This window comes from Vulpes lagopus, chromosome 23 (genome assembly GCF_018345385.1).
Source record: "Vulpes lagopus strain Blue_001 chromosome 23, ASM1834538v1, whole genome shotgun sequence".
In the NCBI taxonomy this organism is placed as follows: Eukaryota; Metazoa; Chordata; class Mammalia; order Carnivora; family Canidae; genus Vulpes; species Vulpes lagopus.
The window spans coordinates 60,311,811-60,326,669 of NC_054846.1; the positions used below are offsets into that span (position 1 = coordinate 60,311,811).

General features: G+C 39.1%; 1 protein-coding gene across 20 annotated transcripts in view; it reads left to right on the top strand.

The window, feature by feature from the left end:
• LOC121481394 (microtubule-actin cross-linking factor 1) overlaps window positions 1–14,859 on the top strand; it is a 334,394-nt gene that overhangs the window by 88,081 nt on the left and 231,454 nt on the right. The gene's annotated exons all lie outside the window — the stretch shown is intronic.

Here is a 14,859-nt window from a genome sequence, read left to right on the forward strand (position 1 = left end):
TAATGACAGGATGATGTCAGAGGAGCAGGTGGAGACAGGAACCTTGATTGAGGCTGGAGGGAGGGGTTGAATAGAACGGTTGCCTGGGCAGTCAGAACGATGGACTGGCAGAGATCACAAGAAACATAACCTGTTTTGTAGTTCCTTTCTCATGAGCTTTGGTGTGGGCAGTGCTGTTCATGTGCCTTTAGAGCATGTGGTCAAGTCTCTGCCTGTCTTGGGTGTACTGTGTTCATATCTGGATGAGACATCTCATGACACGCAGTGTGCTGTGTTCCTGCACCCTGTACATTAACTCTATGGCTGGCAGGGTCTGTGTCTTGGAATTGAACCGCACATGCTCATGGCAGCTGGAAGTGTGGCATTTCTCTTGATATATTAGATACAGGAACTTGCCTAGATATCAGAAGGTCAAATCTCAGGGACTTTACTTTATTGCCAAAAGTACTCTGGTTCCCTCCAGTGTTTTTGTTTTGTTTTGTTTCGTTTTTTCAGTTCCTTTCAGTGTTTGGCAAGAGCTGGATCCTTGCTCTAACCTCAGATAAATTTCTTTTTCCCCCCCTTTGAATTAGAGGCCCTTTGTAATGTGTATGGATAAAGCTGATAAATGGGGAAACCTTACAGTCAGGAAAAAGGATAGTAAGTTTTGGTATCCCTTCATATTTCAAATCACTAAAGTTGGTTAGGTATTCAGGCTTCCATTTGTTTTATTTTATTAATTAACTAATTTATTTTTAGTAATCTCTCCACCCAACATGGGGCTTGAACTCATGACCCCTAAGATCAAGAGTCACATGTTTCACATACCCTTGCAACCCCTGCTGAGAGAACCAAACACCCCCAGGCTTCCATTTATATTAAGATTGGAAGAGAGTGCTGCTGGTCACTATTATTCTTTAACACTTTCCAGAGTCTTTCTGATTCTTCTGTTGGATTATGGGCTAATTTGATGGCTTCACTGAATTCCTCCCCCCCAATATTTTCTTTTTCTTTTTGTTCTAATTTATGGTAAAGATCCTCAATGATATCTTTCAACTCTTTCTTGCAATGGTTTATTTTTGCTATTGTATTTTTATTTCTAAGCATGTAAGAGATTTTCTGAGTATTCTTTTATAATACTACTTGTTCTTGTTTTATGGCAATGTTGCCTTTTAGTGCTGAGGATATTAGTTACAGTGCCCCCAACCCCCTCGATGTTTTCCTTTGCTTCCAACATTGTCTCTGTTTCAAGCTCCTTTTGTTCATTTTAGTCTGTTTTTCATGTTCGAGACTCTTAAAATGTCCACTTTTCTTGGTGATCTTCATAATATAAGACTTAACCCTTTAAAAAGCTGAATGGAAGCCCAAAAAGCTGATCAGTGGTGTACTCTTAACAATAACCATGTAGGGGAAGGTCTTTTTCTCCAGAGGGGAATTGGCTAGTTTGCTACTGGGGCCTCGTAGTCCCAGAACTCTAGGGTTGCCAGTCAGGTTAGGAGTCCCGGTGGAAAGGCTTGTTCATTATGTCAAATTTCACTTGATCCCCCTATTTTTAGTGAGGCACACTTCTGACCTCATGTGGGCCTGAAGACTTCAACCGGTCTTGTTTGCACCCTCACCCTGCAGCTTCCTTCTGCTCCCCTCAAGCCTTCAGAGGCCCGCAGTACATCCAGTTCCCCAGCCTTTCTGGAGCCCTGCAGCACAGATTACCTGGTTTCTTACTGTTCCCCACTCTTCACAGGCACTTAGCAGAAAGAGTAAGCTGAAATTGAAGTTAGTGACCATTGATCTGTCCACTCTGCTATTTTTCAAACTTTTGTTGATGTTTTTTGTTCTCCTTTTCTGTGGGTTTCTGCCATTTTTATTCCTTCACTGTCATTTTCCTGAGGTCTCAAAGAATGAACATAAATATTCATGTTAAGTCTGCCACCTATAACCTGAAGTTGGCAGAAATGAATCTTCCCAACTTCTCACTTGTTCACTCTCTCCCAAATACACAAACCCTGTACTCTAGCTTTGCTTATATTTTCTTGTTTCTGTTTTCTTGCTCAGGCCATCTTTCCTCCTGGAATGTCTGCTCTTCTCATTTCAGACTGTTGACATCCTACGCATTCTCTTAGAGCAAGTTTATGTACCTCAATACATGGAAGCCTTTTTTAAAAAACATTTCTCCTACTGGAAATGACCATCCCATTGACTAAACTTCTAGATTTCTTGTGCACCAAATTCTTGTGGTCTTACCACCCTCATGACACAGCATACTGCCTTATGCTATAATTATTTATACACATACCACTTCCCCAGTTAGATTGTAAGGTTTTAAAGTGTATTGTAAGACTGATTTGTAATTTGTGGTTGTTGTTGTCATGGGTAACAACATAGAACCTAGGCAACTAAATATTTCACAAAACCACAGTAGTTTAGGGCTAGAAAAGAATATAGAGCTCTAGAATGTCAGCTCATTTTATGAATGAATAAACAGATCCAGTGTGATTAAGTGATCCTACAGTCATATGATAAACTAGGAACAGAACTGGAACTGTCACCTCCTTCTCTAGTTCTTGAACTGCTAAATGTAGTGATAAAATCTGATATGTGCTTAATCAAATATTCTCATTAATCCAGGATTAACCAAAGGGCACTTTATGTTTCATTCTTCTTGAACATTTTTGTACATAATCTTTTTGGTCTTAGTAATTAGGAAATTTTGTCATAGGTAATTTTTTTTCTTCTTTTCTTTCTTTCTTTGTTTTGTTTTTTCGATAAATTAGGCTCTTCATTTATAGGTTTAATAAAAAAACTGAGCTGGCTAATAGTTTTATTCCAAAGTATCAGGGACCCATGGATTATAGGTAAGAGAAAAACACAAGCAACTGTACTGAAAGTGCCCTGATTACAAGGAAATCTTCAAAAATCAGTGATATTATGCATTTGGGGTGATTCTTTTTCATTTACCAGTAGAGTGCAGACCCAATTTGGATGAGTTCTAGTTAATTGGAGTTTTGCTGTTTGGTAATTCATAAGGATTATTGCTTCAAAGTTATCTTTAAGTTATGTTGAAAATTATCTAGCTCTTGACAGGCATTTCCAGAATGTTTCACAGATAAACTTCAGAGATTTAAATGCTCTGGGAATATCTACTGGGGAAAGTTAAACTAGGACTATTGGGTATTGGGACGCCTGGGTGGCTCAGCCAATGAGCGATGAGCTGAGCTAAGAGCGTCTGCCTTGGCTTAGGGTGTGATCCGGGATCTGGGGATTGAGTCCCACATTGGGCTCCCTGTGGGGAGCCTGCTTCTCCCTCTGTCTGTGTCTCTGTCTCTCTCTCTGTAACTGAATAGTAAATAAAATCTTAGAAAGAAAAAACTATGATGACTATTGTCTGTTTAGGGTTTGTTGAATATCAGCTGTGCCAGTCACTGATTAATCAAAAACGTAATACCATCCTTTTCCTCATCACCCTCCTTTCGGAACTTGAGGGTAGATGGGCAGGTATTTATACCTTTCTTTGAGATTCAGTTTTCATTAGGGTTTTGCCTTACAAATGAGGCTGATGATTGTAGACAGTCTGTGGTGATGAACCATAACCATAACCATAACCACAACCTCTAGGCTAGATTGGGCTCTGCCTAATATCCACGACTTTTGGTTTTATCCAAAATAGAATCTGTTGTTCTCAGATTTGAGAGAGTAAGGGTTTATTGTTCTCATTGGTGTTTCTGCCTTTGACCGTTTCCGCATTGCCACCTGGCTGCCGTTAGAGGGAATTCACTGTAGCTTTGAGTCCCTGCAGAGGGCTGAGAGGAACTATCCCTGTCTCCAGGATGGAGTGTGTGTTCTCTTCCCTTAAAACTGTTACCCATATTTCCTTTTATGACTTGTTAAGTCAGAGGCAGCTGGGAGGATGCATTGGGGAAACATTACTCACTGGGCACACATAGTGGCCCTGACTGCTGGTAGGGAGTCTGGGCTGAGCTGAGAGTGAGTCAGTTTTGGAAATGGAAAAATGTAGGGTAGTGGGGGGTAGGGATTGTATGCCAGTGACTGCTTCTTCACTGCCTGTTCTTTCCTCTATTTAAGAACTCATCACATGGGGTGCCTGGGTGGCTCATTCGTTTAAGCGCCTGCCTCTTGCTCAAGTTATGACCCGAGATCCTGGGATTGAGCCTCACGTAGGGCACTATGTTCAGCGGAGAGCCTACTTCTACCTTTCCCTCTGCCTACTGCTCCCCCTTTCCCCCTGCTTGTTCTCTCACTCTGTGTGTCAAATAAATAAAATCTTAAAAAAAAAATCTCACAAAGCTCTGAATACTGGGGATCCAGTTGGCGCAGCCAGTAAGCCAACCAACTTTGAGGTGAGAATATTTTCATGGAAGGAGTGAACTGACTGGACCTAGCATCTCTGCGTTTTATGTCGTGTGTGTGGGTTTTGAAGCAAGCTTGAGCTTGTGTAATGAAAATGCTATGTGTGTGAATTTCACACACATAGAATAAAAGCAGTCACAGAATCTCTTGGTTTTGGTTATAAAATTCAGTCTTCTGTGTCCATCTTTGTCCAGTAGGGGTCACTGGGGGTTTAAGCTCTAAATGAGAGAAGCTACCACTAATCTTATGATAGACCAATCAGATTTCTCATCTTTAAAAAAAAAAAAAAAGATTCCTTGTCTTTATTGGCCCCTTTGTATATTGAGCACTTTTTAAATTTTTTATTTATTTATTTTTTTAATTAATTTTTATTGGTGTTCAATTTACCAACATACAGAAAAACACCCAGTGCTCATCCCGTCAAGTGTCCACCTCAGTGCCCGTCACCCATTCCCCTCCAACACCCGCCCTCCTCCCCTTCCACCACCCCTAGTTCGTTTCCCCAAATGAATGAGAACATACACTTATTCATATTCCCCAAATGAATGAGAACATACACTGTTTGTCCTTCTCCGATTGACTTATTTCACTCATCATAATACCCTCCAGTTCCATCCACGTTGAAGCAAATGGTGGGTATTTGTCGTTTCTAATTGCTGAGTAATATTCCATTGTATACATAAACCACATCTTCTTTATCCATTCATCTTTCGATGAGCACTTTTTTTAAATATTAGAGCAGAAATAAAAAATGTGGACTTTTTTTTTTTTTAAGATTTTATTTATTTATTCATGAGAGACACAGAGAAAGAGAGAGGCAGAGACACAGGCAGAGGGAGAAGCAGGCTCCATGCAGGGAGCCCCACGTGGTACTACATCCCGACACTCGACACTCCGGGGACTCCAGGATCACGCCCTGGACTGAAGGCGGTGCTAAACTGCTGAGCCACCCAGGCATCCTAAAAATGTGAACTTATATTAAGAATTTTGTGGATCCAAAAAAAAAAAAAAAAAAAAAAGAATTTTGTGGATCCAATGACAACTGGATCTAAGAGATTTCCAGGGGCAATCCCAAGCTATAAAGAAAGAAATGGATGCCTATGGGGGCCCTCTGTTAGGAATAGTCTCTGGTAATATTTGTAGTCAAAGAGTGCAAGGTAAAGCAATTTTTTTTTTATAAAGCTGTAACTACTTGAAGATTCCACGATGGAAAGGAACTGAAGGGATATGAAATATTCTTTTAATTTTTTCAATTCCAGTACAGTTAGCATACAGTATTATATCAGTGTCAGGTGTACACCGATCATTTTAAGATGTCTAATTTTGAACATGAAAATAATACAAATTTGCAAAATTAGAAAAATAAAAAATCCAATAAAAAGAAAGAAAAATATCTATCTATTGAGTATTTGAAGAACAGATTATTTCAAGCACTAGGTGAAGCAAGAAACCAAGACTGAGGTGGAATTGGTTTTTTTTTTTTTTTTTTTTTGGAATTGGTTTTATAAATAAGACTGGAAGAGACTTTTCAAAAAAAATCAAAGGAGACCAGGGAAGAAAACTGTTTATTAAGCATCTGGTGTGTACCTACCTACAACCCTGAGAAACGGGTACATTTATACACATTGTACACTTTAGGAAACTGAAGTTCAGTTTAGAAGATCAGGCCTGGTGATCTGATTCTCCTGAGAGAGAGAGAAGGCCTGGTGTTAGAATTCTCCTGAGAAAAACCAAAATGATTCTTGTGTTGTGGATTAGGGTTCAGAGCAGGCTCTGGGGGTCCGCAGGTATAAAACTGACAAATCTTTGTCTTCAGGTGTTAAGTTTTCCCTCTTTATCATTTAGGACTACTGCTAGGATCTAGAAAACAATCTCGCAGAGATCTAAAATTAGCTGTTTGTGTGCAAAGCTTGGTTTCCATGGATAAGTAGTTTAACTTGGTCTCACTTACCTACCTCTTATCATCGTTGCCTGGACTCTTCTTCTGAGTCTTGAATATAACTAGCAATTATCATTCTCAAGCCTGCCTGTTTACCTTATTCTTATTGTTGAGGTCCTCACCCTTTGTCAGCCACATGCCCATTCTGCCCTCTTGCGTTCCAAGGTGTTTCCGAGAAACTAAAGTGGATCACATATTTCTTAGCCAGACCACACTAAAAGATGTTTGCCATTGAAACCATTTTTATTTGGGAAAGCATTTTAAAAATGTGTTTAGGCTGGATAGGAGTCAGATGCTAACTCTCCATCATGAATTCACTTGGAATGAGGGATATTTCTGGATAAAAATAACAATCCTTAGCAAAATTCAAGAGCAATCTCCATGGACAGAGCTTCTTTCCCTTGAATTGTCTCCATTTATTTAAGATACTGGCTACCAGAGTTTCCTGGAAAAAACTCAATAGCTAGATCTCATTATTACTTTGTGGGGGGAAATAATCAGATTCTTGAAGAGAGATTATTTACAATAATAATATGGATTTTAATATGGACTAAATATTTTTGTCCTTTCCCTTTTTGAAGCAATGCCATTGAAACCTTATTTGATTTATTCATTGAGTTGGCAGCTTAGAGCTGTTAAATACCACACATTTTACGTTGACTTACCTCTTAGCATTGGCCACTGAAGTTGTCTCGATACCCTGCTGGGGTATAAAAGCTTGAGTAGAGTAACAATAACAATAGCTAACATTAATGAGATAATTTTTAATGCTTTAAAAAAAAGTCAATAGTGAATGCTATCTGGTGGGCCAGATAGTGCATGTGTTTTCTCCCTTTATCCCCACTGTAACACCACGAAGAGGTGATTTTATTATTCCCATTTTACAGATGAAGAAACTGAGAATGAAAAAGATTAAGTAATTCACTCAAAGACACACAGCTAGAAACTGTGAAGTCAGAATTTGAATCTAGGTTTCTAACAGAATGTGTTAAGTTGAGAACTCTGGGCAGAGAAAGAGGCACTTGGGTTCTAAGAATGGGTTTTCTAGGGGCGCCTGGCTGGCTTGGTCATTCGAGCATGTGCCTCTTGACCTGTTGTAAGTTTCAGTCCCACATCAGCTGTAGACATTACTTAAAATAAAAATCTTTAAAAATGGTGATCCACTGTCTTCTGTCCTCCGTTTTTAAAAAAGATTTATTTATTTGAGAGAGAGAGAGAGAGAGAGAGAGAGTGAGAGGGGCAGACGAGGAGAGAATGAATCTCAAGCAGACTCCCTGTTGAGCACAGAGCTGGATGATGTTTGAACCCCAACCCACAACGTGGAGACCCACAACCTAGAGATCACGACCTCCCCAAAACAAGAGTCAGATGTTCAATTGACTGCATCCCCTGGGTGCCCTTTCTGTTCTCCATTTAAAAAATAAAATACAGAGTGTTCTAGATGTTCTTGTGAAATTTCTGGATCAGTAAATCAATTTTTTGCCAGCTTTAAGAAAAAGCAAAATTTCTACTGTGTTCTTGGAGTCATTTTTTCCCTAAAACTCCCAAGTGGATTTAGAATTCTGGTGTTAAAAGTGGTTCAGCTTCTTTGTTAGTGTGTTTTATCTGCTGGGTCATCTAGAGGAGAATAGTGAGTTATTCCTGCTGTAAGATGGATAGTTTTCCAGGCATTTGCTCTCTCTAGTATGTTTTTGCAGTCAAAATAGATGCATTCCCAAGAAATACTTATATTTTGTGACTCTTCATGGTTTATGGGACCTTGTTTAGTTCTTTTCAGTATGTTCCACCCTTATACCCTTGGCTCTCACAGTGCTCTTTTGGACTCTTCTTGTTCATTAATTAATTAATTCACTCATTACACAAATAGTTGTTTAGGGATGAGATTTCATATAGGAGAGCAGAATTCATCTAGCTTCAAAAACTTGAGTGAGAGAGTAAAAATAAGCACACAAATAAAGTATAGTATAATCTCAAGAGAGGGAGACGTTTACTTCTAACTGGGATGGAGGGAGTCACCAGGGAAAATTCTATGGAATTGGTTTTAAGCTGGTCCATACAAATGGGATTTTGACTTGAGGGAATGAGAAGGAAATACATTCTAGAGTAAATGAGGAAAATATTGTAAAGCCGGAGATTTTTGGATTTAATTTGCTGACAGTGGGGAATTGAAAGTTTTAGAATAAAATTACAAATGGATATTTAGTAAGCATTTAAGATGTACTGGTCATTATGTATGTGTCAGGGAAATTAAACTCACAGTGAATGTGGACAGGATTGGCATGTTGGAGACTGGGATTAGGCAAGTTAGAGAGATTATCAATTTATTAAGGTTTTGTGCAGTCTGCACAGTATTCAGAGGTCTTTGTGGTCAGATGTGGTTTGTATACTGCTCCTCCAAATAATAATAATAGCCAATAATTATTTAGCACAGGTTGTTTGCCAGGCATTATCTAAGCACCATAAATATATTAACTCATTTAATACTCACTACAGCTCTATGAGACGGTTATTATTAGTAGTGTCATTTTACGGATGAGGAAATTGAGGCTGTATGAGGTTAATTAAATAATTTGCCCAAAAGTGCTAATGTGACATAAACATAGTAAAGTCTGGATTTGAACTTAGGTGATGTGACTTCAGACTGAGCTTGTAATTACCATGCTACTATAAAGCTCATGGAATCTAGGTTACTGAGCAAGAAATTTGGGAGAGTTTTCTAACATTACTATTTTCAGGGACACTCGGGTATGTAGAATATTCTTTGTAGGTATTCCTGGGCCTTTGTGTATTGATTGTTGTCAAAATCCCACATTGCTAGACATTAGAGCCAGGAGTCACAGAGTCTCCTGATTAGCTCCTGTGAAACACAAGTCCTTCTGCCTACTGGACTCATGGAAGGAGACAGATGACCAGAGCTCAGGGCCAGGCTTTGATGCCTGGATCCTGCAATTTTCAGCAGGCTGGGGTTTCCAGTGCTATTAGTCATATGCTAGTCTCTGAATTTTTTTTTTTTTAAGGAGAGAGAGAGACAGAGAAGGTGTGTGCTTCTGCAAGTGGAGGCGGTTGGGAGGTAGAGGGAGAAGGAGAGAGAGAACTTTAAGTAGGCTCCACAACCCTGAGATCATGACCTGAGCTGAAATCAGGAGTTGGATGTTTAACCAACTGAGACACCCAGGCACCCCCAGTCTCTACCAAATTTTTAATCTGAGGTATATTTGTTGTTTGAAAAATGCCTCCTCTTTGTAAGCATTGTTTTCCCAGATTTCAGTCTTAGAGTTTTAGTCCATATCTGCTCAAGAGGCTTGTCCACAGCTTTTTAAATTTTATTTTATTTTATTTATTTATTCATGAGAGACAGAGAGAGGGGCAGAGACACAGGCAGAGGGGGAACCTGGCTCCATGCAGGGAGCCTGACGTGGGACTTGATCTCAGGTCTCCAGGATCATGCCCTGGGCTGAAAGCGGCACTAAACCGCTGAGCCACCCAGGCTGCCCTGTCCACAAGCTTTTTGAGATCAGGTATAACTCCATGGCAGTGTGAGTAACAGTTGTGGCGCCCCTTTTCACAGGCTTCCTTTCATCTCAGTTGCAAATGTTAGTGATTCTGAGGTGTTGCCTTGTTTTGAGATTTCTTGTGAGTAATGGTTGTGGGTGACCATCCTAAATTCTCATGAGTGAAGTAACCCTAAAGAGAGGCAGATCTAAAATCTTAATGAAGTTTAGAGTCTTGCTTTTTACAGGGCTTCTTTGGTGGTTTGGGGCCCTGCCTAATGGCTGTATGGAAGGGATATCCTGGGGGGTGCTAAATATGACTTTAAATGGCTCATTCTTTGTATAATAAATGATCTCTAAAAAAACCCCGAGTCACTCCCTCCTGCCAGCCTCTAACCACTTCCTATAAATGACAGCACACAGATCCATTTTAGTTTTGTTAAGTGAAAAATTCATTTTGTTTTCACAAAGGCAGTCCTCCTTTCTCCCTCTAGACAAATGTACATACACACAAAGGCTGGAAACATGTAGAAAAATGGTGTATCCAAGGTATAGGGTGCCATCTTATGAAGAGCAAATGGCTTTTGGATACCTTTCATTGTCTTCTCTAATAATAACAGTAGGTTCAGAATGTGTCTTGACATTCGAGTGCTTTGGATTTTTTATCTAGGTATTTTTGAATGGCACAAGCATGATATGTGATTTTCTAATTAAGATAGTTTTGCAATGGCTTCTGGTAGTAGAATAAGGTAGAGAAATGGCTTTTACTTTAGGAAATGAAAACATGGTAAAGATATTTATAAGACTGCAAAATGCCAGAACATTTTAGTAAAGGAAGACAGTGTGATAAAATACATTGATTTAAAATCAGGCAGATAAAAGTTCAGATGTCAGTTCATCTTCTTACTTTGTGACTTTGGGCAAAATGACTTGACTTTTCTGAGCCCCAGTTTCTCTTTAAAAAATATTTTTTATTTATAATAAAACTTTAAAAATTTGAGTATAGGTGACAAAATGTTGTGAGCCCCAAGTTCTTGATTTATAAAATATCCCCATTTATAATAATAATAATGTATAATATAACATTAATGCTAATAATATTGTCAGAGTTGAATGAAGTAACAGATGTGAAAGTGTTTTCTAGTTGCCACTCAATACATGTTAGCATATCATATTATTAGTATAGTATATTATTATAAATGCCCTTCCAAGCAAGTACTTCTTCTTTGGCTATCAAAGCTCCGGGGCTTCTCCACAGCAAGGCGTGGGTCATTATCATCATCTTTGTGTCCACCGTGTCTAGCTTTATGCTCTGTGTTTTTAAATTGAATGAACAAAATGTTCTGTTTTGCAAGAGAGCCCTGCTCCAGAGGGAGCTCTGGTTTAGTCTCCCCTGGATTCCACTATCCATTTTCCTTCTGTTGCACTTATTCTTTTCAGCAAACACTAATACATTTCACATGTCAAGAAAAGTTCTCTTGACCCTACATCCCTCTCTTTGCTTTTGTTTTACAGCAAAGTTCTTGAGTATTTTTCACTTCATTCTCTCTTTTTTACATTTAACTTTTAAAAATTATATTTGAGGTATAATTGACACATTATATTAGTTTCAGGTGTACAACATAATACTTTGATATTTGCATATCTTGCAAAATGATTACTACAGTAAGTCTGGTTACCATCTGTCACCTTATATAGATACCAAAAAGCTTTTTCCCCCCTTGTGATGAGCACTTTTAAGATACACTCTCTTCACAGCTTTCACATATGCAATCTATTAAAAAATTTTTAACTGTAGTCGCCATGCTGTTCGTCATAGCCCTATAAATCCCATTCTCTCATGAATCACTCCAGTCAGGTCTTTTCTGGCATCAAAACTCCCCTTATTAAAGTCACTAGCAACCTCCACATCCCTAAATTCAGTGGTCCGTTCTTTTTTTTTTTTTTTTAAGATTTTATTTATTCATGAGAGACACACAAAGAGAGAGAGAGAGAGAGAGGCAGAGACAGAGACACAGGCAGAGGGAGAAGCAAGCTCCATGCAGGGAGCCCGATGTGGGACTTGATCCTGGGACTCAGGGTCACGCCCTGAGTCAAAGGCAGACGCTAAACCACTGAGCCATCCAGGCGTCCCTCAGTGGTCCATTCTTGATCTTCATCATGACACATTAAGAGCTTTGGCAATGATTAATTAATTACTACTTTCTTTTTTAAGATTTTATTTTTAGGTAATCTCTACACTCTACATGGACCTCAAACCTACAACCTTTAGCTCAAGAGTCACACACTCCCCCAACAGAGCTAGCCAGGTGCCCCTAATTACTTCTTCTTAAAACATTTCCTTCCCCTGGCTTCTGGGGCATCATGATTTTTTGGTTTTCCTAATCCACTGGTTTCTCTTTTGATGGTTCTTCCTCTTCCCTATCTAATGTTGTAGGGTTTTCCACACTTAGTCCATGAACTTCATCTCCTCTCTCTCTCTTCACTCCCCAAGTGATCTCACCTGATTTTCTGGCTTTAAAACTCATCCTGGGTCTCTCCTGGAACTCTAGATTCAGATATTCAGTTGCATATTCAAAGTTCTACTGGTATGTCTACTAGCATTTCAAATCTGCTATATCCAAAAGAGAATTTCTGCCTCCTCCTCAAAAAACCAAAAAACCAAAACAAAACAAAAACAACTACAACCACCAGTGAAGCCCAAACCCTTTGCTTCTCCAACGGTCTTTCCCATCTCAGGCAGTAGCAGTTCTGTTCATTCAGTTTCTCAGGCCTTAACTCTTAGTGCCAAGGCTCTGTCCATGGCTCTGTCCTCACCCCACATCCAGTCTATGAGCAAATTCTGATGACTCTTCCTTTATAATTTATCCAGAATATGACCACATCTTGCCAGCTCTAACACCACACTCTGGTCCCAGCTATTGTTTCTCAGCCACCAGTTTTCACTTACATTGTTGTAATGGCATTTTAACTAGTGGCCCTGCTCCCATTCTTGCCTCTTAATAGTCTCTTCTCAGTTTAGCAGCAAGGGGGGTTCTTTTTAAAATCGTGTCACACACTCACACAAAACTTTCCAAAGGTTTCCTACTTCATTTAGAATAAAAGCCAGAGTCTTTACAAGTGGCCTATACAGATGTAGGTGATCTGATAATCTCTCTTGCTTCATCTCTTGACATTCTCCCCTTTTCTCTGTGGGCTCCAATCAATATAGTTTTCCCCATGTTCCTTGAACACACCAAATCTACTTTTGCCCTTTGCACTTGCTTCTTAAAAAATTTGGCTCATCTTTTCTCTAGATAGCCATATGATTGGTTTGCTCATATTCTTTAGGTCTCTGCTTAAATGCCATCTTATTAGAGAAGCCTTCCCTGAACATCTTATATATAAAATGGGAAACTTGACCCTACTGACACTCCCTTCTCCTCTTCATCTCTTTTGGTGTTCTCCATTATATTTGTCTGACAAACTGTATATGTGCTTGTTTGTGTTTACTTTCCATCTTCTTCTACTCATATATAAGCCTCATGAAAGCAAGGTCTTTGTTTTGTTCACTACTACATTCCCAGTATCTAGAACAGAGCCTGAAACAGAGTAAACAGTAAATATTGGATAAATGAGATACGGGTTCGCACAAAATTATAGATGATCTGGATGCCAGATTAAAATATATTGCATTTGTTCACCCATCAAGGGCCCTTTATTATCCCTTTAATAGATTATTCAAATCTAAAACACTTCCTCTTTTATTTATTTTTCTTATAGCTCTAAACAAATAAAGGAATGAACCACCTGAGTGGCTCAGTTGCTTAAGCGTCTGACTTTTTTTTTAAATAATAAATTTATTTTTTATTGGTGTTCAATTTACCAACATACAGAATAACACCCAATGCTCATCCTGTCAAGTGCCCCCCTCAGTGCCCGTCACCCATTCACCCCCACCCCCCGAGCGTCTGACTCTTGATTTCAATTCAGGTCATGATCTTAGGGTTGTGAGATGGAGCCCCATGTCCAGCTCTGCACTAGGCATTGAGCCCCCCTGCCTAAGATTCTTTCTCTTTCCCTATTCCCCCCAAATAAATAAAATAAATAAGGGTAACTTTATGGATATTAAAACAATTTGTGTTTTTAAGGCTTATTTGTGAGAGAATACAGCATATTTACATACCATAGTATAAAAGGCACCATAGGAATAAATAAAGAACTAGTTTGTTAGTAGGAGAAGCTATAACTCTTCCCCGAGTGAAAGGTGTCACAGAGGATGTTAGATGTGCTCCTTGCTATTGGGTCTTCTGTGTTATGTTTTGTATCCACACTTCATTTTATAAAAAATCTCTTCAGAGAAAAGTAGATGACAAGAGGAACAGTGGTACAAGGAGGCTTTTGCATATTCAACTTAGGCTGTGTGAACTTCTTTCCAGGTTTTCAGTGTGTTAGGTTTATTGAAGTATATTTTATGTACAACTAAAGTCACCATTTTGGGTGTACAATACAGTGGATTTTGACAAATGCATACAGTTTAAGGAATCATTACCACAAAAAGTTCCCTTGTGTTTTTTGTAGTTTGTTCCTTCCCTCACCCCCAGGCCTTGGCAACCAGTTACCTGCTTTCTGTCCTATGTATAGTTTTGCTTTTCTAGAATGTCACGTGGATGGAACCATACAGTATGTAGCCTTTTGTGTTTGGCTTCTTCCATGTAGCACAGTGCTCTTGAGAGTCATCCAGGCTGTGGTAGCTGTAGGTTGTTCCTTTTTTATTGCCATGTTGTAGTCCATTGTATGGACGCCCTGTGATTTGTTTATTAGTCCACCAGTTCATGGATTTTGGGCTGTTTCCAGATTTTCATTATTTTGAATAAAGCTGCTCTTAGTTTACATACAGGTTTTTCTGTGAACACAATGTTTTCACTTTTCTTGGGTAAATCCTAGGAGTGATATCGCCCGATCATTTGGTATGTGTATGCATCACTCTATAAGAAATTGCCAAACCAGAGCAGTTGTGCCGATTGACACCCTCACCAGCACTGTATGAAAGTTCCAGTTGCTTCATATCCTTGCCAAGACTTGATATAATCGATCTTTTTAATT